A 26,588-nucleotide genomic window follows, 5' to 3' on the forward strand; every position below is an offset into this window, starting at 1 on the left:
TACTAGGTAGTAGCAGATGCACTAAAGCAAACAAAGGATAAACTAAAAGCTTAGTAAGAGTATATTACATGAAAAGGATGGGGTTGATTTACTAAGGGCAAATGGGCTGTTCCCTTTGCAGGAGAATTTTCTCTTGGCTTGGTAAATGTGGTGAAAATTCCGTTTGCCAAAAATGCCCAATCATATGCATGGAAAACAAAAACAGTATTTTTATTTTCACAATTGAATGATGAAAGCTAGAAAAGTTTCACCTCATTCCGAAAGCTAAGTGAAAAATCGACTGCATAGCAAACATCATCTTTAGCAAAACAACCCCAATTAATCAGTAGTCAAAATGAACTAATCCCGGCACTTTACAACACCTATAACTATGCTCTCTTATGCTCTCTTAAGCCCCATACACACTATGGCCGCGTACACACGGGCGGACTGTTCGCCCAACTTTGTCCGCTGAACAGTGTTTCAGCGGACAGTCCCCTCGTGTGTGGGCTTCAGCGGACAGTTTCAGCGGACTGTCTGATGAACAAAGTCTTACGGAATTTCCGTAAAACTGTCCGCTGAAACTTGGTTTGAGCGGACAGTCCGCCCGTGTGTGTGCCAGTCCGCTGTACTTTCGAAATGAGCGAACTGTTCCCGCCCGGAGAAAAGTCTGCTCATTTCGAGCGCGTCTCCAGGTAGGCGGGGCCCGCGAAGGAGACGTCGCGGGCCCCGCCGCCTGGTATGGACTTAAAGGGGAACCCCAACGCCGAAAAAAATCGGCGTGGGGGTCCCCCCAAAGTCCACAACAGACCCTTGTCCGAGCACGCTACCCGGCCGGCCAGGAAAGGGGGGCGAGCGAGCGCCCCCCCCCCTCCTGAGCCGTACCAGGCCGCGTGCCCTCAACATGGGGGGTGCCTTGGGGAAGGGGGGGCCGCGCGGCCCCCCCACCCCAAAGCACCTTGTCCCCATGTTGATGAGGACAAGGGCCTCTTCCCGACAACCCTGGCCGTTGGTTGTCGGGGTCTGCGGGCGGGGGGCTTATCGGAATCCGGAAGCCCCCTTTAATAAGGGGGCCCCCCACCCTATGTGAATGAGTATGGGGTACAATGTACCCCTACCCATTCACCTGTGAAAAAAAGTACAAAAAAAAACACAACACAGGGTTAAAATATTTTATTGCACAGCTCCGGGGGTCTTCCGTCTTCGGGGGTCTTCTCGCCGTACTCCTCCGCTATCTTCTTGTAGCTCTTTTGCTAGCGGAGGAGTCCGGCTTTCTTCCTCCCCGCCACCGGCCTCTTCTCCCGACTTCGGGGGTCTTGTCCCCCTCTTCGGTTCTTCTGCCGGTCCACCGCGCCTTCTTATAGCTCTTTTAGAGGCGGTGGCCCGGTCTTCTGTCGCCGCCTTCCGTTCTTCTGCCGGGCCACCGCGCCTTCTTATAGCTCTTTTAGAGGCGGTGGCCCGGTCTTCTGTCGCCGCTGTCGCCGCCGTCGCCGCCTTCCCTTCTTCTTCTTCTTCTTCTTCTTCTTCTTCTTCTCCAGGAGATGTTGACACGACGCTCTCTCCGGTCGGAATGCCAGAGCCGCGCTGCGCTGCCACTTATATAGTGACAATGGGGCGGTGTCACATGGTATATGTCACATGGGTTGGTCACATGGTGGCCCCGCCCCATTACGATGTCATGGTCCCCATGTGACATCAACCCATGTGACCAACCCATGTGACATATACCATGTGACACCACCCCATTGTCACTATATAAGTGGCCGCGCAGCGCGGCTCTGGCATTCCGGCCGGAGAGAGCGTCGTGTCAACATCTCCTGGAGAAGAAGAAGAAGAAGAAGAAGAAGAAGAAGAAGAACGGAAGGCGGCGACAGCGACAGCGGCGACAGCGGCGACAGAAGACCGGGCCACCGCCTCTAAAAGAGCTATAAGAAGGCGCGGTGGCCCGGCAGAAGAACGGAAGGCGGCGACAGAAGACCGGGCCACCGCCTCTAAAAGAGCTATAAGAAGGCGCGGTGGCCCGGCAGAAGAACCGAAGAGGGGGACAAGACCCCCGAAGTCGGGAGAAGAGGCCGGCGGCGGGGAGGAAGAAAGCCGGACTCCTCCGCTAGCAAAAGAGCTACAAGAAGATAGCGGAGGAGTCCGGCGAGAAGACCCCCGAAGACGGAAGACCCCCGGAGCTGTGCAATAAAATATTTTAACCCTGTGTTGTGTTTTTTTTTGTACTTTTTTTCACAGGTGAATGGGTAGGGGTACATTGTACCCCATACTCATTCACATAGGGTGGGGGGCCGGTATCCGGGGGCCCCCTTATTAAAGGGGGCTCCCGGATTCCGATAAGCCCCCCGCCCGCAGACCCCGACAACCAACGGCCAGGGTTGTCGGGAAGAGGCCCTTGTCCTCATCAACATGGGGACAAGGTGCTTTGGGGTGGGGGGGCCGCGCAGCCCCCCCTTCCCCAAGACACCCCCCATGTTGAGGGCACGCGGCCTGGTACGGCTCAGGAGGGGGGGGCGCTCGCTCGCCCCCCTTTCCTGGCCGGCCGGGTAGCGTGCTCGGACAAGGGTCTGTTGTGGACTTTGGGGGGACCCCCACGCCGATTTTTTTCGGCGTTGGGGTTCCCCTTTAAGTCCATTCCAGGCGGCGGGGCCCGCGACGTCTCCGTCGCGGGCCCCGCCTACCTTGACACGCGCTCGAAATGAGCGGACTTTCCTCCGCGTGTGTGGGCGAGTCCGTTCATTTCAAAAGTTGCGCGGACTTAGTACGACGAACTTAGTCTGCCGTATTAGTCCGCTCAAAAAGTGCCGTGTGTGGGCAAGTTCGTTCATTGAAAAGTTTGAGCGGACTGTCTAACGAACTTAGTTTGGGCAGACAGTCCGCCCGTGTGTACGCCGCCTATCAGTTTTTCTGCTAAGTTTTTCCTTCAGATTTACCAAAACCATATAATATGAGGTCAAACATTAGGAGTTTCAATGTGTAAATCTGAAGGAAAAACTTAGCAGAAAAACTGATAGTGTGTATGGGGCTTCAGGGGAGCAATATTGCTGATCAGTGTGCATTGCCCATTTTGAAAAATTATCATCTGTGTCCAGACACAGAGCATTATGAATTGATGGAGTATAATAGACAGAATAATATAGCAATGCTATTTTCTAGTAATAGACTTTGTTTAACTCTTAACTTTAACTTCGTTTAACTCTTAAAGCAATAGTAAAATATATTTTTACAAAAATGGTTCCCCTAAAGGTTAATGTCATAATATGCCAGTATGCACCACTGTCACCACTGACAGGACTTCCATCTTCACTTGGTCCTCCTGTTGGGTTTGCACTCTCTGGCAATTTGAATGGACAGGCCAGCTTACACACAGGAGTTTATTATGGGTTTAGAACTAGGTACAAGTGAAAAAGTGGATTTTACTACCGCTTTAAAATTTAACTTCAGTTTTACCTTTGGTAGTACATGCTTCTCTCCTGTACTGAAACTTACTAAGGCTGCTTTCACACTGGGGCGGTATTCAGGCGTTACAGCGCTAAAAATAGCGCCTGTGTAACGCCTGAAAAAAACCGGCCCCTTTAACTCCAGTGTGAAAGCCGGAGGGCTTTCACACTGGAGCGATGCGCTGGCAGGACGGTGAAAAAAGTCCAGCCAGCCGCATCTTTGCAGCGGTGAAGGAGCGGTGTATTCACCGCTCCTATACCGTTCGTACCCATTGAAATCAATGGAACACCGCGGCAATACCGCCGGTAAAGCGCCGCTGCAGCGGCGCTTTGCGGGCGGGTTTAACCCCTTTTCGGCCGCTAGCGGGGGTTAAAACCACCCCGCTAGCGCCCGCACACCGCCGCTAAAACGACGGTAAAGCGCCGCTAAAAATAGCGGCGCTTTACCGCCGACGCTGCTCCCTCCCCAGTGTGAAAGCAGCCTTACTCTGATTTCACAACCCTCTGTGAGTCTCTTATTTGTGGGAGATTTACTAAAACTGGTGCATACAAATACTATGCAGCTTTGCATAGTAACCAATCAGCTTCTAACTTCATATTGATCAATTAAGCTTTGAAAAACATGGAAGCTGATTGGCTTTTATGCATAGTTGTACCAGATTCTGTGTGCACCAGTTTTAGTAAAGCCCCCCCCCCCCCCCCCGGACCGTGCCTTATAAGTTGCAACTAAACAGATAGAACCTATGCCTCTATTCCTAGCTGGAGGACATCCAGCATCATCTAGCACTTTCCTCATCAGCCTTACTGTTCCTGGTCAGCCCTTTAACTTATTTTATATCAATTCTTTTAATCATGATAGTTCACATTTACATTTATTATACTGTATGTGTTACCTAAGGCTGTCATGGGTGCTATTGAGGGCTCTTGCAGGCTCTGTGTGTAAGCTGTTTGGCTGTACATCATGCGAATAAGCAGTTACACAGTAACAAGAATCATCATGGAAAGCTATAACCCGACAGCCGCAATGGCAGGGGCAGAAGATCCCCTGTCGCCTGTGACATCAGGGAGCCAGGGATGTGTAGGGGCCAGTGAATTTGTAACATGCTACACCTGAATATGAGTGTAACATGTAACATGTTACAAAAGGTGAACTTATCCTTTAAAAAAACAGAAACTGCTGTTTTACTATTTATTTCTTTATATGTTTGCTTCAACCCTATTGTTGTAGGGTCAGTAAACCTAAACACAATTGTACACACAAAAAATATGTACAAAAAGCCACCAAGCTATATCATCAGTTGATCAGTTTAATACATTCAAATTTCCACTGTTTACCAGTCATTCCAAAAAAAAGAAAAAAAAGTGATTAAACAGGTTTTAACTTTCTCTGGTAAAATTAAGCAAGAAATTTGATTGGTCACTATGAACAACATCTATAATTTCTCAACAGTTTATTCTGAATTATATTTAGGTTTGCATTACGCTGTACCCAAAAAAAATTGTTGTAACTTTTTACCCACAAGTAGAGCTTTCTCTTGGTGGTATTTGATCACCTCTGCAGTTTTTATTTTTTGCGCTTTAAACACAAAAAGACCAACAATTTTGAAAAAAAAAATCTTTTTGTTTTTTACTTTCTGCTATAATACATATCCCAAAAAAAATGTAAAAAACAAATGTATTTATCAGTTTAGGCCGATATATATTCTTCTACATGTTTTTTGGTAAAAAAAAATTGCAATACTTATATATTGATTGGTTTGCGCAAAAGTATATACGTCTACAAACTATGGGTTAGATTTTTTTATTTTTTCAATTGTTTTTACTGGAGACAATCTACGATTATTAGTCGGGCTGCGACATTACAGTGGACAAATCTGACCCCAAATTACATTTTTAAGGGACCAGTGATATTATTACATTGATCAGTGCTATAAAAACTACACTGACAGGGAAGGGACACACTCCCGTGGCACATTAGGGGGCGTGCACGTGCCCACTATCTCCTATGCAAAGACCAACGTACACCTTCTGCAGTTTGCACAGGAGAGCCGACCTGCCATCGTATAATGACGGTGGCAGGTCAGCAGGTGGTTAAACATCTATTTAGTGTATATTTATACATAATATATTTTTTGATCAATTGATTCAAGTGAATTCTACTTGTATCTTAACTGATCCTGTCTATTAGTCACAAAAATGTCCCATGATACTTGCTAGTTAGTCAGCAAAAAAAAAAAAAAAAACTACGCTGTCAACATTTTTAGCTGCCATTTTTAGCTTATTTCTTTCTAACATTTTGCTAAAGAAGTAAAATAAAAAATGATGAGCATGAACATTTAAATACATCACAAAAGAATATTCTGATGCCACTAATTTAAATATGTAGTTAAACACAAAATAATCACCTAGCCTTACTAGATTAGTGCTTATAGTTTCTTATGATTCAGATATATTGTGCAAAGATATCAATTCAAGGTCCTTTCAGAGGACAGGGTTATTTGATCTCCTGCTGCTGACTGACAACAGTAATGATCAGTAAACTAATCATTCATATTCTTCTAGAGGGAGATAAAAATGGTCAGGCTCAGTCATTCATGGCAGAGGATGGCAAGATGTTCAACTAAATTGTATTTGTTAGCAAGGCCATCCAGACACAGTGAATTAACGTAACACACACAGCGCAGTTGTTAAGGTGATGATTTCATTTAGGGATAACAAGACAACTGAAAATGCTAATTTAGTGGTCCGTGGTTGTTTTGTGCACTAATGGCCTCATTAATCAATGTCCAATAGCACTAGTATAATGACCTTTAGACATTCATAATCCCGCTGAAGTATTATATTTTGACCGAAGTGCACAAAAGCCTTCAAAAGTATGTCAAAGGATTAGTGTGCTTCAGGGATTAGTGTGCTTCAGGGATCTAAGCATTTCACTTGTGCAATGGTAAATGAAAATTTTTCTTTTAGCCACATAAAAATATAATTGATCTTGTATAACAAATTATTAGAATGTAATTTTTGTTTGTTTTTTAAGATTGTTATGCTTATGGGTTGGTCCTTTATCTATGTCATTTTATTAAAGATTTGGTTATTTATAGGTGCATTATTGAAAGTACACACTTCTAAAACTTCTTAATAGCCTCCTAACTATCTCTCTCTCTCTCTCTCATACACACAGAAGAAAAATCATTAATACTTTAATACTTTCTGATATAATGCTGGCAATCATGTACCTGTTTGGATTGCTTTACTCTGCTCCCTGCTTGCCATGAAAGCAGTGAAAAATATGACATATTGCATTTTCTGTTTTCTTCAGGTTTAAACCTTTAACCGCAGTAGAGGGCCATAGAACAGCTGCCTCTAGTGTAAACAATATAACAGGAAAAGAAAACATCAGACAAGGGTTTTTCATGCTGCAGATAGTGAGAATAGCTGATGAATGGGATAGTGACAAGTTATTTTGTAATGCTTTGTTTTGTTATCACATTACTAGTGTAGTGCTGGAGAGGTTAATATATCAAATCAGTAAAGGCTGTTCACTTACATAGATACATGTTTGGTCCAGGTGCATGTCCATCGAGTTTAACCAAAAACTAAGAATAAAATAATTGAAATAAATATTATTACCTTCAGAAAATACAAAACAAGCAGGCAGTCATTACTGTCTTATTTGTCTAGGTCTATAAAACCAAGATCAGGATGGCAACCCTGGAGCTTTCAACAAAAAAAATTAAATAAAAAAAATACCAAATTTCAAAATTCTACAGCAGTGTTTCTAAAAGTGTTACTAAACCCAGGACCCTGCATTCACTATATCTGGTCTCCCACAGTACACAAAACATGGAAATGCAATTATTTTAGTAAATATAAACCGCTAAATACCTTTATCTCATCGGCAGTTTATAGCAGTCTTGTGACTTCTATCAGTGTCCGGCTGAGCACTGGTTAAAGCTTGTAGGAAGAGTTTTCATTCTTCTCGGACTGTCCTATGAGGATACATAGTCTATATTCCCATCGCACATGCTCTTGGAATGAGCTCTTAAGGTATTAGGTGCTGTAGCGACCCCCTACTGGAACCTATATGATATGTAGCTGTTCACCAGCGCACCAAGGATCATCAGTTTCATCCAGTTTTTATTCAAGAAAGATCATATCACAAAATAGTGTAGTGTAATGTTTCAGAGCTGAGCAGGACCCCTTTGCCAGACATGTAATAAGCCCATACTGTAGTGCAGAAATATTTAAGTGAACATCCACCAATCAGTACAAGAGAGTAAGTGTTCCCTCCCACCCAATTGCAGCAAATTACACCATTAGACCTGCCAAAAAAACTGTAAACAAATGACACACATGTGTACGCATGTATATACTGTATGCTGAACATTGTCAGCTAAAGCTGGGAGACATGGCACTCTTAGCCCTTGTACACACGGTCTGAGATTCCGACGGAATGTGTGTGGTCTCCATCGGACTGTTTCCGTCGGAATATCCGACGGACCAACTTTTCCAACTTGCCGGTAAAATTTTCCTCTCTAGCAATACACACCAAACTGAACATGTGCAGAGTGCCTCCTAGGGCTCTTTTCTATCAGCAGATGGATCAGGGACAGTAAAAGAAGGTGAGGATCAGAGAACATGGGATCAAACAGCCTTTTTACACAATACGGAGGATTTACCCCTTAGGTTCCACAGTAAGTATAACAAGCAGGCTTTACTGCATATACCCACTGGGGGCTATTTACTATAGTGCCGTGCACTAATTGCCGCAACTTAGTGCTAATCATGGTAATTAGCACTAAAGCAGTATTCACTATAGCGCTGATGCAAAAAAAAATTCCCAAAAGCGAATTTACTATAACTCCCTGAAAACAGATAGCGCCAAAACCATGACTCTTGTTAAGACCATGACGATTGCACATAGAAATAATGTTTAGAGCATGATATAATTACCTAAATGGCACCAGAACAGGCAAAAAAATTGATCGAACACGTGAACACCGTTAAAGTCTATGGGAGACGAACATGAATAATCAAAAGTGCTAATTTTAAAGGCTTATATGCATGGTATTGTCATAAAAGGTGTTTGGGGATCTGGGTCCTGCCCCAGGGAACATGTATCAATGCAAAAAAAAGTTTTAAAAACGGCCATTATTTCGGGAGCAGTGATTTTTATAATGCTGAAAGTGAAACAATAAAAGTGTAATATTCCTTTAAACCCCATTACCAATTCACACAGGGGGTGGGATCTGGGGGTCACCTTTTTCTAAAGGGGGCTTCCAGATTCCAATAAGCCCCCCGGCCTCAGACCCCCACAACCACTGGGCAAGGGTTGTGGGGATGAGGCCCTTCTCCCCACCAATATAGGGACAAGGTGCTTCAAGGGGCTATCTCAAAGCACCCTCCCAATGTTGAGGGCATGTGGCCTGGTATGGTTCAGGAGGGGGGCTGCTCTCACATCCCCCCTCTTTTCCTGTGGCCTGCCAGGTTGTGTGCTTGGATAAGGGTCTAGTATGGATTTTTGGGGGGATCCCATGACATTTTTTTTTTTCATTTTGGTGCAGGGTTCCCCTTAAAATCCATACCAGACCTGAAGGGTCCGGTATGGGATTTAGAGGGACCCCCACGCATTTTTTTTTTACATTTTGGTTCGGGGTTCCCCTGTTTATTGTGTATTGCGGACCGACAATTCATTGTAGCAGCGAGTCGTTTTAAATTACATTTTTTTTCCTTCAGAAATGTAATTTTGCTGTCAGACTGTTCTAAACACTGGAAACATGTGCCCCTTTACAGGAATACTATAGACACACCCCAGGTACAACATTTAAAGGAATATTACACTTTTATTGTTTCACTTTAAAAATTATAGAAATCACTGCTCCTGAAAAAACATCAGTTTCTAAAACTTTTTTTTGCATTGATACATGTCCCCTGGGGCAAGACCCGGGTCTCCAAACACTTTTTATGACAATACCATGCATATAAGCACTTTTGATTTCTCCCATAGACTTTTAAAGAGTGTTCCGTGGCTTTTAAATTTGCAGCGAACACCCAAAATTGTGTGATGTTCGGCGAACTGGTGAACAGCCAATGTTCGAGTCGAACATGAGTTTGACCCAAACATAAAGCTCATCCCTGGTAGTGAAATATGCAGTATATTGTTTAAAGATAATCTTGTTTTAGACTATGTGAAAAGGTGATTTCTACACTGAAATATCTTTAAAAGTCTGAGAAGAGAAAAATTCCCTGTCTCTTTACAACTAGGTGCCAACACAACTGAGCATGCTCAGACCTGCAAACAACTCTCATTTTAACTTCTATGGCTTTTTTTACCAAGATTTGTAGTAAATACCAAAATGAGCACTGGGTTAAAGAGCTTTTTTGGGAGTGAAAATAAGAATTATGTAGCTCAAAGCAAGTTTCAACCATTGATTCTAATGGTACAATTGTAACTTCCCCAAATACATCCTTTACATGTTGAGATGAAATATATCTTTCTCTCAAAGAAATTGTATTTGCAACAATGTTGCTTCTACTTCATCTATTTATTTATTTTTTGTTGCTAGAATGTGGAATTTTTTCATTATTTGGTAAAATATATTTTCCTCTGTCACTTTCACTTGTTGCTGTCCATCTCACAAAAGGTGTCTTTACAAACCACAAACAATACCATTGCTGATGCAAATTTAAAATGAGTCACAATTTTGTGTTTTTTTTTAATTATTTACAAACAACCATAATTTGAGCCCAAAAAATATGATCTGTGTATCAACATCAGAAATAAAATTTAGTTCCCAAAAATCAGATGGTAAACATCACTATTCTACACTCACCCACCAAGAACCACTAAATATCACAGAATAAATTAAGAAGAATAACTCCTGATCCTCCACCCAGGATAACAGTGCTCCCTCTGGGCTGTCATTTTACAATAGACCAAGCAGGAAGTGGTTAACTCTCTGAATACTGTCTTTTAGCCAGATTTATATACATTTACAAAGTGAATTTTCTAAGCTTATAGATTTACACCTTAGTTGTGTGCATGGGGAACACTTTCAAAATCCAAATGTACTATATACACAGCAACTCCTTTGTCTCAGTTTTTGCTTACTTCTGTATAGAATGAACGCAGATTTGTTTGATAGCTTCAGTCTTTGTGCAGCCACGTTGCCTATTGCTTAAAAATAGTTTTCTATTAAAACTTCTCCATGTTTTTTTGTTTTCAGATTCTGTTAAAGTAACCAGTCTGTGGTTACTTGGTAAAGACTTTGACCCCTTATATACAGGTGCAAATATAGAGGAACCAAGCCATTAATGAAAGAGTATCTAAAATTTTAAAACAATAGCTTCAAAATAACAGAGCTCAACTCTTTGAGGACAAGTGGAAGTAAGTCATCTGGTCTAGGTGCTTTATTCGCCTTTGATGTGTCTAACATTTTTTGGGCCTTCATGCTTAGACCTGGCCTTTTTACTAATGATATTGTTGAAGATTTTTTGGGGGCTTTGTCCGCCTCTTTTTCACAACCTGTCATTTGTTTCAAATGCTTTGGCCTTGATTTCCCTTTTACATACTCTATTATAGTCTTTGTCACTTTCAAATAATAGTAGTGTACATTACACAATGATTCCCTGGGATATCAGCTTGGTTCTCCCAGTTAACTGAAACTGCCCATTGAAGCTATCAGGGATATTCCTCTGTCTGCTCTCACTAACGAGGCTTCTTTTTACCATTGCCATCGCCTCTGTGAGGCAAGTTTTTGAGTATGCAGCTTTGTCCTCTAAAGAACCCTCTCATTTGTAACACAGAGACAGGGGGGTTGATTTACTAAAGGAAAATAGGCTTTTAAATTTGCAAGTGAATTTGCACTTTTCTAGGAAATTGTATCTTAACTTTGTGAATGTGGTGAAAATGCAAAGATTACCCAAATTAATTAAATTGATTAACCACTTGCCGCCTGCCCACTGTCAAATGACAATCGCAGCCAGTCACATGTAAACACAGAGATGCCGGTAATGGCCGCTCCTCGGAGAGAGGAGACCTGATCAGCGGCATCGCCTAGAGGCGATTCAGTTCGCATTGTGCGCTATACAAGTATTTCATTCATTCATTCATTCATCTCCTCACAGAGGACATGTAGGTATGTAACCAGGGCACTTATCATCAGTGCCCTGATTACAATTCAATGCTCACCAGTGCCAGGAATGAGTGCCCACCACTACCAGCAATCAGTGCCCACCACTACCAGCAATCAGTGGCCATTAGTGATGCCAGTCAATGCTGGCTATCAGTGTTGCCTATCAATGCCCATCACTGCTGCCCATCAATGCCATCCATCAATGTCCATCAGTGCCCATCCATGCCACCTATCTGTGCCCACTAGGCAGCCTATCTGTGCCCATAAGTTCTGCTTATCAGTGCCCATCAGTGCCCACCAGTGCCACCCATCAGTGCCATCTATCAGTACCCATCAGCGCCACATATCAGAGCCATCTATTAGTGCCCATAAGTGCAGCATTTTCATGCCTCCTCATCAGTGCTACCCAATCAGTGGCCATAAGTGCTGCCTCATCAGTGCCCATGAATGCCACCGCATCAGTGCCATCAATGCAGCCTATCAGTGCCCATCAGTGTCGCCTTATCAGTGCCCATCAGTGAAGGAGAAAAATTACTATTTACTGACAGAAACTTTTTTTTCAAAATGTCGTTTTTTTGGAAAAAATTAAAAACCCAGAAGTGATTAAGTACCACCAAAAGAAAGCTCTATTTATGTGAAGAAAAGTATAAAAAATTTCACATGGTTACAGTGCAGCATGACCACGCAACTGTCATTCAAAGTGCGACAGCGCTGAAAGCTCAAAATTGGTCTGGGCAGGAAGGGGGTGTAAGTATTGAGGTGGTTAATACAACAGTATTTTGCTTGCATGTGATTGGATAATGGAAGCCAGAGAAGCTTCATCTCATTCACTAAGCTAAGGGTAGATTCTATTACAAAGAGAAAACTCCCTTGCAAAGTGAACAGCCTACTGTATGTGTCTTTAGTAAATCAACACCTAGACTGCCTAGAGCCTTACTTATTTTCAAGGTGGTTTTCTCCTTTCACCTTATCCTGACATTGTTCTATCATCTTTTTGTCCTACTCTGAAACATCCTCTCTCCGCTATGGCTTCTCTTAGACAGACTGACTAACTTTTTGTCATTCAGGAGGCACCTCATAGGGTACAGCCTGCCTCCCATTCCATTACCTTTAAGCAGCTCATCAGTGAAGCCTTAAAGGATAAGTTCCCACATGCTTCCATGTCAAAGCACACTCTACTAGATCAGTCAGTACTTTTTTTTTCAAGAGTTTTTAAGCATCAGGCATATTCACACATCTTTTTAGTTTTACTTAAAGAGGAAGTAAACCCTTCCAAACAACTTGGACCTATAGGTAAGCCTAGATTAAGGCTTACCTGTAGGTCCAAGCAATATCTCCTAAACCTATATAGTTTAGGAGATATTTGCCCGAAAATGGGCACCGCTGTCTACGGCGCATGCGCCGTAGACAGCGGCGCGCAGGCGCACTAAATGCGGCGAATCCAAGAATGGATTTGCCTAATTTGTCGACTCCCGTGCGCATGCGCGGGAGTGACGTCATCGCGGCTTCGCCGTATGGCAGCAGCGGAGCTGCGAGACGCGACTCCCGTGCGCATGCGCGGGAGTGATGTCATCGCGGCTGCGCCGCTGTGATTCGTCGGAGCTGCGAGACGCCACCAGCAACATGGATGCGGCGGACTACAGGGGACAGTGGCGACTTCGCTGGCTCCTGTGTCAGGTAAGTGACACATAATGAGCTACTATGCGATGCATAGTAGTCCATTATGCTTTACCTTTGCAGAGAAAAAAAGAGGAAGTAAACCCATCAGGGTTTACTTCCTCTTTAACAGTAGGCTTATTCTTTAGGATGCTTTGTAAGCTCAATTGAACCTATATCAAAGCTTTTTTTGCACCTGAAGACAGCAGTATAGCCACATTTCCCAGAATTACTTTACCCATAGTCCCTTAAAGTGATACTAAACACATTGTCAAGAAAGGTTTCACCTGCTAGTGGAGCTGTGAGTTATTTGGATTGTAGTATCACTGTCTGCCAGTGGGTGTCTCCTAGCAGTCTGGTGCTGTCAAAGGTTTCACCTGCTGGTGGCACTATTAGATCTTTGGGCCGCAGTACTGGTCTCCTGGCAGTATGGAGCCAACATCATCTCCTGTGATTAGGCGTCAACTGAGGCTAATTGCAGGAGATGTGTAACTATACCGGGCACTCACACACTTGCCTTGGTAATGTCCTTGAGCCCTGGTCTGTTCTTTTGAATCGCCCATGTAAGACCCTGGCCTGGCTATGTTTACACTTTGGGTATTCATTATCTAATGTAAATATATTTAGCTTAGACTGTTATTATTTGTGGGTCACTGTTTGGTTGGTTGATTGTTGTACACTGTTTGGTATTGGAGGTGCATTTAATTTGTATTCACTTATCTTTAATAAACTACATTATTCACTTCACATGCCTTTGGTTCTCTCTGTTGCAGTCCACACAGTTCTGATCATACCTGTTCATGGCACACATACTGTTTAATTTAAATTGTCCCTTCTATTTCTGTATGTGGATGATGACACTTTAATTATTTTAAGTAAAAAATAATATAATCAATATACAGTAAGGATGGGTGGAGGGCTTTTTTAAGGCGGCGGAAAAAATATAGGCGCTGTTATGCCTTCTTGGTTAGTGACATGATGTTGGTTGATAGAAGCCGCAGATTAGAAAGGAACCTGTAAGACCCACATCTTTCCCAGCCTGTTTGCAAGGAAAAACCCTTTGGAATACAGAGTAAAAATAAATAATATCAATGAACTGTTTTAAATTGGCATACACATATACAGTGCCTTGCAAAAGTATTCGGCCCCCTTGAACTTTTCAACCTTTTGCCACATTTCAGGCTTCAAACATAAAGATATCAAATTTAAATTTTTTTGTGAAGAATTACCAACAAGTGGGACACAATTGTGAAGTGGAACGAAATCTATTGGATATTTTAAACTTTTTTAGCAAATAAAAAACTGAAAAGTGGTGTGTGCAAAATTATTCGGCCCCTTTACTTTCAGTGCAGCAAACTCACTCCAGAAGTTCAGTGAGGATCTCTGAATGATCCAGTGTTGTCCTAAATGACTGATGGTGATAAATAGAATCCACCTGTGTGTAATCAAGTCTCTGTATAAATGCACCTGCTCTGTGATAGTCTCAGGGTTCTGTTGAAAGCGCAGAGAGCATCATGAAGACCAAGGAACACACCAGGCAGGTCCGTAATACTGTTGTGGAGAAGTTTAAAGCCGGATTTGGATACAAAAAGATTTCCCAAGCTTTAAACATCCCAAGGAGCACTGTGCAAGCGATCATTTTGAAATGGAAGGAGTATCAGACCAGTGCAAATCTACCAAGACCTGGCCGTCCCTCTAAACTTTCAGCTCAGACAAGGAGAAGACTGATCAGAGATACAGCCAAGAGGCCCATGATCACTCTGGATGAACTGCAGAGAGCTACAGCTGAGGTGGGAGAGTCTGTCCATAGGACAACAATCAGTCGTACACTGCACAAATCTGGCTTTTATGGAAGAGTGGCAAGAAGAAAGCCATTTCTCAAAGATATCCATAAAAAGTCTCGTCTAAAGTTTGCCACAAGCCACCTGGGAGACACACAAAACATGTGGAAGAAGGTTCTCTGGTCAGATGAAACCAAAATCGAACTTTTTGCCAACAATGCAAAACGATATGTTTGGCGTAAAAGCAACACAGCTCATCACCCTCAACACACCTTACCCACTGTCAAACATGGTGGTGGCAGCATCATGGTTTGGGCCTGCTTTTCTTCAGCAGGGACAGGGAAGATGGTTAAAATTGAGGGGAAGATGGATGCAGCCAAATACAGGACCATTCTGGATGAAAACCTGTTGGAGTCTGCAAAAGACCTGAAAATGGGACTGAGATTTATCTTCCAACAAGACAATGATCCAAAACATACAGCAAAATCTACAAAGCAATGGTTCACAAATAAACGTATCCAGGTGCTAGAATGGCCAAGTCAAAGTCCAGAGCTGAATCCAATCAAGAATCTGTGGAAAGAGCTGAAAACTGCTGTTCACAAATGCTCTCCATCCAACCTCACTGAGCTCGAGCTGTTTTGCAAGGAAGAATGGGCAAGAATGTCAGTCTCTCGATGTGCAAAACTGATAGAGACATACCCCAAGCGACTTGCAGCTGTAATCGCAGCAAAAGGTGGCTCTACAAAGTATTAATGCAAGGGGGGCGAATAATTTTGCACGCCCCACTTTTCATTTTTTTATTAGTTAAAAAAGTTTCAAAAATCCAATAGATTTCGTTCCACTTCACAATTGTGTCCCACTTGTTGGTGATTCTTCACAAAAAATAAAAATGTTATATCTTTATGTTTGAAGCCTAAAATGTGGCAAAAGGTTGAAAAGTTCAAGGGGGCCGAATACTTTCGCAAGGCACTGTATATATATTTGAAATCAAATCTTTATTTTTTGTGGAAATAACATGGTGTGGGTGAATTTCTGACAGTCACAGGCTGTGCCTTTCCCCTCCAGCCTATGTCTTAAGCCGCGTACACACGTAGCTGTCTGTCCGACGTACTTAGTCTGGCGGACGTCCGCCAGACTGTCCGTCAGAATTTCCGAACGGGCTACTTGCCCACACACGGCACTTTTTCAGCGGACTAATACGGCGTACTAAGTCCGCCGTACTAAGTCCGCCGTACTTTCGAAATGAACGGACTCGCCCACACACGCGGAGGAATGTCCGCTCATTTCGAGCGCGTCTCCAGGTAGGCGGGGCCCGCGAAGGAGACGTCGCTGGCCCCGCCGCCTGGTATGGAGTTAAAGGGGAACCCCCAATGCCGAAAAAAATCGGCGTGGGGTCCCCCCCAAGTCCACAACAGACCCTTGTCCGAGCACGCTACCCGGCCAGCCAGGAAAGGGGGGCGAGCGAGCGCCCCCCCCCCCTCCTGAGCCGTACCAGGCTGCGTGCCCTCAACATGGGGGGTGCCTTGGGGAAGGGGGGCCGCGCGGCCCCCCCACCCCAAAGCACCTTGTCCCCATGTTGATGAGGACAAGGGCCTCTTCCCGACAACCTTGGCCGTTGGTTGTCGGGGTCTGCGGGCGGGGGGGCTTATCGGAATCCGGGATCCCCCTTTAATAAGGGGGCCCCCGGATACCGGCCCCCCACCCTATGTGAATGAGTATGGGGTACAATGTACCCCTACCCATTCACCTGTAAAATAAAAGTACAAAAAAAACACAACACACGAGATAAAATACTTTATTGCACAGCTCCGGGGGTCTTCCGTCTTCGGGGGTCTTCTCGCCGGACTCCTCCGCTATCTTCTTGTAGCTCTTTTGCTAGCGGAGGAGTCTGGCTTTCTTCCTCGCCGCCGGCCTCTTCTCCCGACTTCGGGGGTCTTGTCCCCCTCTTCGGTTCTTCTGCCGGGCCACCGCGCCTTCTTATAGCTCTTTTACAGGCGGTGGCCCAGTCTTCTGTCGCCGCCGCCTTCCGTTCTTCTCCTGGAGATGTTGACTCGACACTCTCTCCGGCCACAATGCCAGGGACGCGCTGCGCGGCCACTTATATAGGGACAATGGGCGGTGTCACATGGCTTTATGTCACATGGGTTGGTCACATGGGTTGATGTCACATGGGGACTGTGACATCGTAAGGGGCGGGGTCACCATGTGACACCAACCCATGTGACATAAAGCCATGTGACACCGCCCCTTGTCCCTATATAAGTGGCCGCGCAGCGCGTCCCTGGCATTGTGGCCGGAGAAAGCGTCGAGTCAACTTCTCCAGGAGAAGAAGGAGAAGAAGAAGAAGAAGAACGGAAGGCGGCAGCGACAGAAGACCGGGCCACCGCCTGTAAAAGAGCTATAAGAAGGCGCGGTGGCCCGGCAGAAGAATCGAAGAGGGGGACAAGACCCCCGAAGTCGGGAGAAGAGGCCGGCGGTGAGGAAGAAAGCCGGACTCCTCCGCTAGCAAAAGAGCTACAAGAAGATAGCGGAGGAGTCCGGCGAGAAGACCCCCGAAGACGGAAGACCCCCGGAGCTGTGCAATAAAGTATTTTATCTCGTGTGCTGTGTTTTTTTTGTACTTTTATTTTACAGGTGAATGGGTAGGGGTACATTGTACCCCATACTCATTCACATAGGGAGGGGGCCGGTATCCGGGGGCCCACTTATTAAAGGGGGCTCCTGGATTCCGATAAGCCCCCCGCCTGCAGACCCCGACAACCAACGGCCAGGGTTGTCGGGAAGAGGCCCTTGTCCTCATCAACATGGGGACAAGGTGCTTTGGGGTGGGGGGGCCGCGCAGCCCCCCCTTCCCCAAGACACCCCCCATGTTGAGGGCACGCGGCCTGGTACGGCTCAGGAGGGGGGGGGGGCGCTCGCTCGCCCCCATTTCCTGGCCGGCCGGGTAGCGTGCTCGGACAAGGGTCTGTTGTGGACTTGGGGGGATTTCGGCCTAGGGGTTCCCCTTTAAGTCCATACCAGGCGGCGGGGCCAGCGACGTCTCCTTCGCGGGCCCCGCCTACCTGGAGACCCGCTCTAAATGAGCGGACTTTTCTCCGGGCGGGAAAAGTCCGCTCATTTCAAAAGTACGGCGGACTGGCATACACACGGCCGGATTGTCTGCCGAAATGCGAGTACGGCGGGCAGATTGGTGTGCAACACGGCATTCTAAGTCCGCCGTACTTTCGGGTCAAAAAAGTATGCCGGAGGCTACACACGGGGGGATTGTTTGGCGGACTTGAGTTTGCCGGACTTTTCCACCGGATTGTTTGATCGTGTGTACGCGGCATTAGAGTAAGAGGGAGATGATGCCACCATTAATCTACATGTAATATCACACTCCCATTGTGTTTAGCTGGTTAGTGGGCAGGGAGGAGGAGGGCTGTCATTTACCACTGTGTACACGCCCACATGTGTGACTCTATAGTCACATGGGATAGCATCTCTATTTAATTGTTTGCATTTCTGAACAATACATCTCCATGTGAGAACCATTTATTTCTTCATCATATATATATTCTTTACACTATTGCGCAGGCATTTCTTTTTACAAAACCCTTGATAGATTGTATCAATATATGTTCTACTTATATAACTGAATAATCTTAATATGTTAATTTTACTGTAATTGAAAATTCGTATTGTACCACAATTTTACTTCAATAACAAAAAATTGTAAACAAAAAAAAATATATAGTCACATGGGCTTGACAAATGTGAAAGGGAGGAAATGCTCAGCATAGAAACTCTTTGAAAACTGAGCGTGTGCAGAGTAGCCAAGACAGCTGCAAAATGCCCAGATGAATTGGAGACATGAACAGAAGGTGGAGATAGAGAGCATCAGGATCAACCAGGTTTTTGCAGAATGCCAAAAATGAATCTCATAGTGACTGAGTGAGTAGGAATAGCATGTAATACAGAATTAATTGATATATTGATATATGATGTGAGTTTAGTGACACCTAAATGTACTCTAGGAAAAGATTTTCATGGTAAGTCAAACATTCGGATTTTCAGTCCAGAGTATAAAAAGAAAGGAAAGAAAAGATAAAATAAGCACCTCTTTAAATGTTGTTTGAGAGGCGGGACCTTTTTTCAATCAACTGGCTAGTAATAAAGAGCATACAGGCTAATCTGAACCACTGCTCTTAAAGAGAAACAATGTATTTTTATTGGCATAACCAACACTAAATTTAAGTAGCTAATAACACTGTGGGAATATATCTTACTGTTTCCTCAAATCCTGGCAAAGCTAACGATTACACTGGAGTTTCCCCAAATGCCCATTTACTCCACCAGACAGTGCTCTGATTGTGATGACCTGTGTAATATAATTTAGTGTACGAGTCAATCCAAGATTGTAAACAGTATTTCATATAATAAAATCACATTTTGTTTTCTGCTTACAGTTATTAAATTCGTGATGATTACAAAATCTTTGGCAACAATAATTATCAACATAAAAAAGCAAAATACAGCATAAACACTGAACGACAACAATTGTACAAATATATTAATTCCTGCAAGTTTCTATAGCATGTGACATGCTAAAAAAGCCCCTTGTAATTATCATTAACAGAAAAATCAGAAACTTCCATGTTGCTAAATATGAAAACTATAAACGGGAAGGGTGTGAAATTAGGTATAAATTACCTTTACACACACAAAGGAACAAAAAAGGCATTAGAAAGTAATTCTGTCAAAAATACCATGTCTCAGAATAAGTTTCACCATTAAGCAAAATTGGCTTTTAAAAACTGTTTTAATTGTTTCCAGAATGTATTTAATGTAATATAAATGTTCATTTGCAGGGGAAAAAACATTTCTGAGTAATAGTGTCATTAACTTCAGACACAAGCTCACATTTTAAGAGTTGTCTGCAATTTAATAAGCAGGATTAAAAGAAAGCGTGTGACATGTTATAGAACTCCAGGTTGGACTTCTCATTTGGTTTTGCATCCATATTTAATGCTACATCATTAGTATGTAAAACTGATCATTGGAAAATATGTTCTTCTAGATGAATGAAATAACAAGGGAAAGATGCAGCCAAAGATAAAACCAAACTGCAAAGCTTTAATCCAGTACAATAAATTGGTACAGCATAATCATAATTTTGTTTAATTTAAAGGTATTTAAACAAGTATCCTATGAGAATTTCCTATTTTTCCTGGAATGAGATATAGCAAAAAGAACTTAAAAAAGATGTCTACTAAAATGTTTTAATTGGAATATATGAGGTATGTCAGCTATTTTGTGCCAGCAATTTTTATGTTCTTCCCTTCTGTATGTCCCACGTTGAACAGTTTCATGTTAGCGTTGTTTCTTCTCCAGTTTCCCTGCATATTTGCCTTATCCCATAGACTTGAGTCATGACACTTGAAGGGGGATTTGAGGGGGCAGTTTTTGAGTTATCCGTCTGGTTTCAGTTACTTTGATGCAATTGTTGCAATTTAATATGTATTTACTAGCAGGTAGCTAAAGGCTAAATCACTCTTCACTTCTCCCGAGTTTCTAGGAATGGAACAAGTCCTGAAGAGACCTAAGAGGAATCTCTCTACGGAAGGTCACTCATACACAGGTTACATAGATATGTTCCATCTTGATGGCAGGATAATGTTGCTGGAGCAGTAAGTGTGTATACAGTTTTGAACGATACTCCATTGGACCTTTTAAAGAGTTAACCCTAATCATAAACTTATTTTATATGGTCCCTTATGGTCTATTAAATATACTAATATACTATTAAAAGTAATTTGTTATATCTGTTTATTAAATGCAAGAAAAATACCCGTAGATCCTACCATATATCCAATGAGCTCCTAACTTCTTGTGTACTTTGCCTCTACTAAATTGAAATCCCAAGCATTGTTATCAGCCATGTCTGAGTTTCCCTCTGCTGTACTGCAGAACACCTCCTCCTTCTTATAGAAATGAAGAGAGGAGGAGGTATTCTGTAGTCCAAATCAAGAGCAAGCAGGCTACGATGATAACACTGCTCCTCTATAGACACAGTACAGTGAAGGAGCTTTGTCACCATACACTGAAAGGAGCATTTCCAGCACAATCAAAGGCCTGGAAATAAAGGAGAAAAAAATGTAAAAGGGCCATAAAAGGAATAATACAAAGAAAACCTATGCAGTCGCCATATTGGAGGACATTGAATTCATGTATGGTTTGACTTTTAGGTAGGATTATTGGGGGGTATTGCAAATGTGACTGCCAGGGAACCTGAAGAAGACATAGGCTCTAAACTTTAGTCCATCTCTGTTTATAAATCGACAAAATAAAAGTCATATTTTTTGACAAGTGTACCACCTGACCGTCTTCACCTCTATTGTTAACTGTGCCCAGAGAATGGGCAAGCATCAACAGATACATGCAAGTGTGTTTAATCTGTATTTCTTAGGCTAATTAATCTCATAAAATAGTTTAATTAATCCTACTCACAAAAGAAGGAAAACAAGAACAGAAAAACAACATGCTGACTTAAAACATTTAATCTTTGGAAAAGTCAGACAAACAGAGCTCAGAGGAATTGTGAGTTTTGGAGATGCAGGCTAATTACTTAATCGCTTGCATTTGTAAATCGTGTTATTGGAAAAGAAATTACTGTAGTGATTAAATTACAGATATTTATCTGCTAATAACCCTGATTAACTACTGATACTAATCTGTCATCTTGAAAGGCAATATTAACTGCATCAATCTAGCAGAACAATAAACAGCTTTATATGAAAGAAAACTTTTGTGTGTTTAAATTCCAGATGTGAGATGGGAATGTGGAATGTGTTAGATTTGGAAACTGGCTTCTTGGACAAAAATTGTTGACTTTTTCAAATTGAGTTGTTTTGGCCCATTAACCTGTTGTCAAGCACAAAGCTGCACTCACTTAATGAACAAGTGCTGGCTTATGCCGTGAAAGCAATTTATCTAGCACTTGTAGAGTAAATGAATAAACCACAAGCTCAATTTAAAGATAGAAAGTGATTAGAGTTGTGGTAAAATGACTAGCTGCTGAAAATGTGTTGGGAATGTCTCATTCACATTTTTCACAATAAACCAAATTGTAGAAGATATTTAGAACAAATGGCTAATACTGACCATACTAAGAGAAAATAACATATAACTCATGCTACATAGATCCCCACATGGATGGGGCAACACACCTAGTGATGATTCTACACCTCTTTTTGTCCCATAAGAATAAGGCCTTATTTACACCTATACATTTTTAGTGGTTTTTGCATTTTGCAGATTTGCACTACAGCCCATTTAACATAGTTTCCTATGGAACGTGCTCTGTAGTGTAAATCTGCAAAAAGCACTAAAAATGCATAAGTGCAAATCAGGCCTAACTGCTCTTGACCCACCATCCATACACCTATGTGTATCCCAAACTTTATAATACCCTGCTTTGATCCCACCACAAGTGAGGCAAATGTTCATTATAAAATAACCGCAAACAGGTTTGTACTGCAGTTATATGACTTTATTTATTTCTATTTGATATTCTATTCCACCCATGTCAGATGTTTTAATTCTTGTTGTAAATTGTGTTTGTTGCCTTAACCACTTAAGGACCACCTCCTGGTTATATATCGGGATATATCGGTAACGGCAGCAGCTGCTGCCACAACTGAGGTATCCCTCTTTACAGGAGGCGGTCCTGTGTGCGATAACGGTGGTCTCTGTAGCGGGTTTGCCGCGAGATCACCCTTATCGGCGGCGGGATAGGTGCCACCCCCCTCCCGCAACACTCTCCCGTGCCCTCCGCCGCTGTCCGGAGACGTCGGTAGCAGCGGAGGCGATCGGGTCCTTTCTCCTGCTGGGTATAGAGACGAGTGAGGTTAAGATGGCCCCCACTGGTCTCTATACCATAGGAGGGTGGAAGCGACATCAAAACGTCACTTCCACCCATACCTCTTAAAGGTATATTTTTTTCAATGTCATTTTTTCAAATGGCATTTTTTTTTTGTTGTTATTACATTTAAGTCCAAATATGAGATCTGAGGACTTTTTGACCCCAGATCGCATATTTAAGAGGACCTGCCATGCTTTTTTCTATTACAAGGGATGTTTACATTCCTTGTAATAGGAATAAAAGTGATCAATTTTTTTTTTAAAGTGTAAAAATAAATTAAATCAAGTAAAATAAATAAGAATTTTTTATTTTTTTTATAAAACACCCCCGTCCCAATGAGCTCACGCACAGAAGCAAATGCATACGTTAGTAGTGCCCGCATATGAAAACGGCAGTCAAACCACACGTGTGAGGTATTGCCGCAATCGGTAGAGCGAGAGAAATAATTCTAGCCCTAGACCTCCTCTGTAACGCAAAACATGCAACCTGTAGAATTTTTTAAATGTCTCTTATGGAGATTTTTAAGGGTAAAAGTTTAACGCCATTCCATGAGGGGACACAATTTTGAAGCGTGACACATTGGTATCAATTTTCTCGGCGTAACATTATCTTTCACAATATATTTTTTTATTCAAAAAAGTTAATTTTTTCTAAAAAAAGTGCGCTTGTAAGACCGCTGCGCAAATATGGTGTAAAAAAAAGTATTGCAATGACCGCCATTTTATTCTCTAGGGTGTTAGAAAAAAAATATATAATGTTTGGGGGTTCTAAGTAATTGTATAGCAAAAAAAAAATGTTTTAAACATGTAAACACCAAATCTGAAAAAGAGGCCTGGTCCTTAAGTGGTTAATAAAGCTTCTTTATAGAAAAGAAGACTGACCATTTACATGCACATCAGTAATCCAGATCTGGGGTTGCTGCACATCTGAAGCTGCAACCACTTTTTTCCACTCGTGGCTTTTTTTTTATAATTTTACCATGTTTCGCCATGTTTTTTGTGGACTTACCTACATGTATTGTTCAATGTGTTTGTACTTTATAGACCCTGATCTATTCCCAACAAAATAGATTACTTTTTCTATCTAAGAGTATTACTACCATTACCTTTGTGATTATATATTTTTTTCTTTTAAATATTTTTGGATGTCTACATAAGATGTATGTGAATCCATTTTGTGAATATTGAAATTTCACTGCAGATCTAAAAATATTGAAAATTACTTTTGAAATTAAAATTATAAAGCTGTCTCTAACACACCACACTACAGAACACAAATATAAATGGAACTGACTGATTTGAATGACAGTTCTGAGTTTGCTGCTGCTTCTGTACAACACTTGGGCTAGTTATATCATTTATATATGAACATAGCCTATATGATATTAACCCATAACAAATATATCTGCATATTTTCTGACATCCATATCTTTTTATATATGTTATGTTCAGTGCATGCGTGTTTGTAAGCCTGCTTCTCTGTCTGCATTAAGAGGATTACCAGTTATATCACTCTGTGTTCTTGTGTGAAGAAGATTATGGGATGATAATGTATAGACAGAGTTTAGGTTCTCATACTACCAGTATTTAAAAATAGATTTCTTGAATCTTTGATAATTGTATACAGAAACAGAATTTTTGGATTCTTCAACATACTACTCCGATATTCAGCATTATTATTATTATTATTTCACATATATGTAACTGACGTTAAATAACAGAATTTGACATATGCAAATTGCAGTGAACCCAAACTAAAACAAGAGTAAAGCCTCATAAACACGATTGGATTGTTGGCCAACAAAACCATGGAATTTTGTCCGAAGGGCATTGGCCCAAGCATGTCTTGTATACAAACATGGCCACATAATTGTTGGTCAAGAATTACGAACGTAGTGACGTACTACGTTGTTGTTCAGCTCTTTAGAGCCACCCTTTGGGCTCCTTCTGCTAATTTCGTGTTAGTATTTAACGGCCATAACCCATTGCAGGGCGGCCTTGACTTAATGGGCTTACCGGTTACCTTCTCTCGGCCTGCTCTTCCACTTCTAGGGGTTCCCAGGGTTGATACCCAACGACTTGTACAGTGACACAGATGAAATCCTTTCAAAAAGGTTTTATTCTGCAGTAGAACATTCAATTAATACAGTCTCTTAGGGAACAGAGGGCACGGGGGAAGAACTTAGGCACCTTGAACTGCAGGTCTAGCAAAGTCTCTATTTCCACCTAGAAAGTAGCCACTCCCAGCTGGGTACTTCAAGGCTGTACAGATCTCTAGCCAGAGATCGTGGCAGTCAGCACATTGACTCAAACTTGAACAAACAACTAAGGGCAAACAGGAACCTTTTTCCTCCATACCTGGAACGATCCCTACCCAAGACCAAGCAGGTCTATCAGTGGCCACTGACAGGAACATGTTGCAGGGCGTCGAACACTCTGTGACCGTGAGCCCTCATAAAAGTGTAGCTGCTAACTTTTAATAAACAGACACTCACCTGTCACACGATCCAGTGATGCTGCTGCACAGAGCCTCCCTCCTCTCTGCGGTTCCTCCATTGAAACTGTGGGCACCCAGCCATGGTAGCTTGTGGCTTTACAGCCGAGTGCACACTGTGCATGTGCGAGTTGCGCTGCGCTCTCTGCATGGACAGGCAATCTTCTGGAACCTGTGATGTGTCCCAGAAGATTTCCGAGAGGGAGGGGCCGCCTAGAGGGAGAGGAGGAGTCCCCTAGGTGGCCAGTAGTCAGAAGTAGGAAGTGGGATAGGAAGTCCTACTCAAAAATAGTCACCCACTCCCCCACCCCCAAAAAAAGGAAATGCCAAATGTGACATATAAGGGGGCGAGGAGTGCTTAAAGCGGAAGTTCCACTTTTGGGTGGAACTTCGCTTTAAGTAAGATGCATACAAGGACAGTATAAAATCTCTAAATTCTATATAAACACAAACAATGTTTCCCTTTAAACCCCTTTACAGCATGGGAACACTTATATGCAGTGTCCAGGAAGTAGGCTTTAAACCTGCATGCCACATATATTTGTTCTTGTGTTTGTGCTGAGAGAGCAATTGATTGCATGCTCACAGCACAGAGACCAGTATGTCTGTGACAATCCCCGGGTCTCTACTAATGATCGGGAAATGGGGAAACCAAATCCCGATAATATGATCACTGTGATATCCTCTGATAGTCTATCACAATTATCATTCAATCTGTAGTCTACCCGAGTTGTTTATCTTCGGTGAAGAACATAAGCACACACACTTTACCTCTAGCAAGGAAGAGAAGATACACTGTATCATTTCCTCCTTGCTAGAGGACACATCTCCAAAAAAAAAAAAATCTAATAAAGAAGCAAAAATAGAAAATTAACTCCTTCAGTGCTTGCCCCACCTTAGTATTAATGTAAATGACCGTATAGGTGTCAATGTTAATGGCATCTAGTGGCAGAGTGGCAGTTACGGTTAGTGTCAGTTAGTGGCAGAGTGGCAGTTACTGTTATGCCGTGTACAGACGATCAGAATTTCCGACAATCAAACCGTGGATTTATTTCCGACGGATGTTGGCTGAAACTTGTCTTGCATACACACGGTCGCACAAATGTTATCAGAAATTCTGATCGGCTAGAATGCGGTGACGTACAACAGGTACGACGGGACTAGAAAAAGGAAGTTCAATAGCCAGTGTGCCACCCTTTGGGCT

This window comes from Lithobates pipiens, unplaced genomic scaffold, assembly GCF_037356315.1.
Source record: "Lithobates pipiens isolate NorthernLeopardFrog02 unplaced genomic scaffold, aLitPip1_a1.2 Scaffold_16, whole genome shotgun sequence".
Lineage (NCBI taxonomy): Eukaryota > Metazoa > Chordata > Amphibia > Anura > Ranidae > Lithobates > Lithobates pipiens.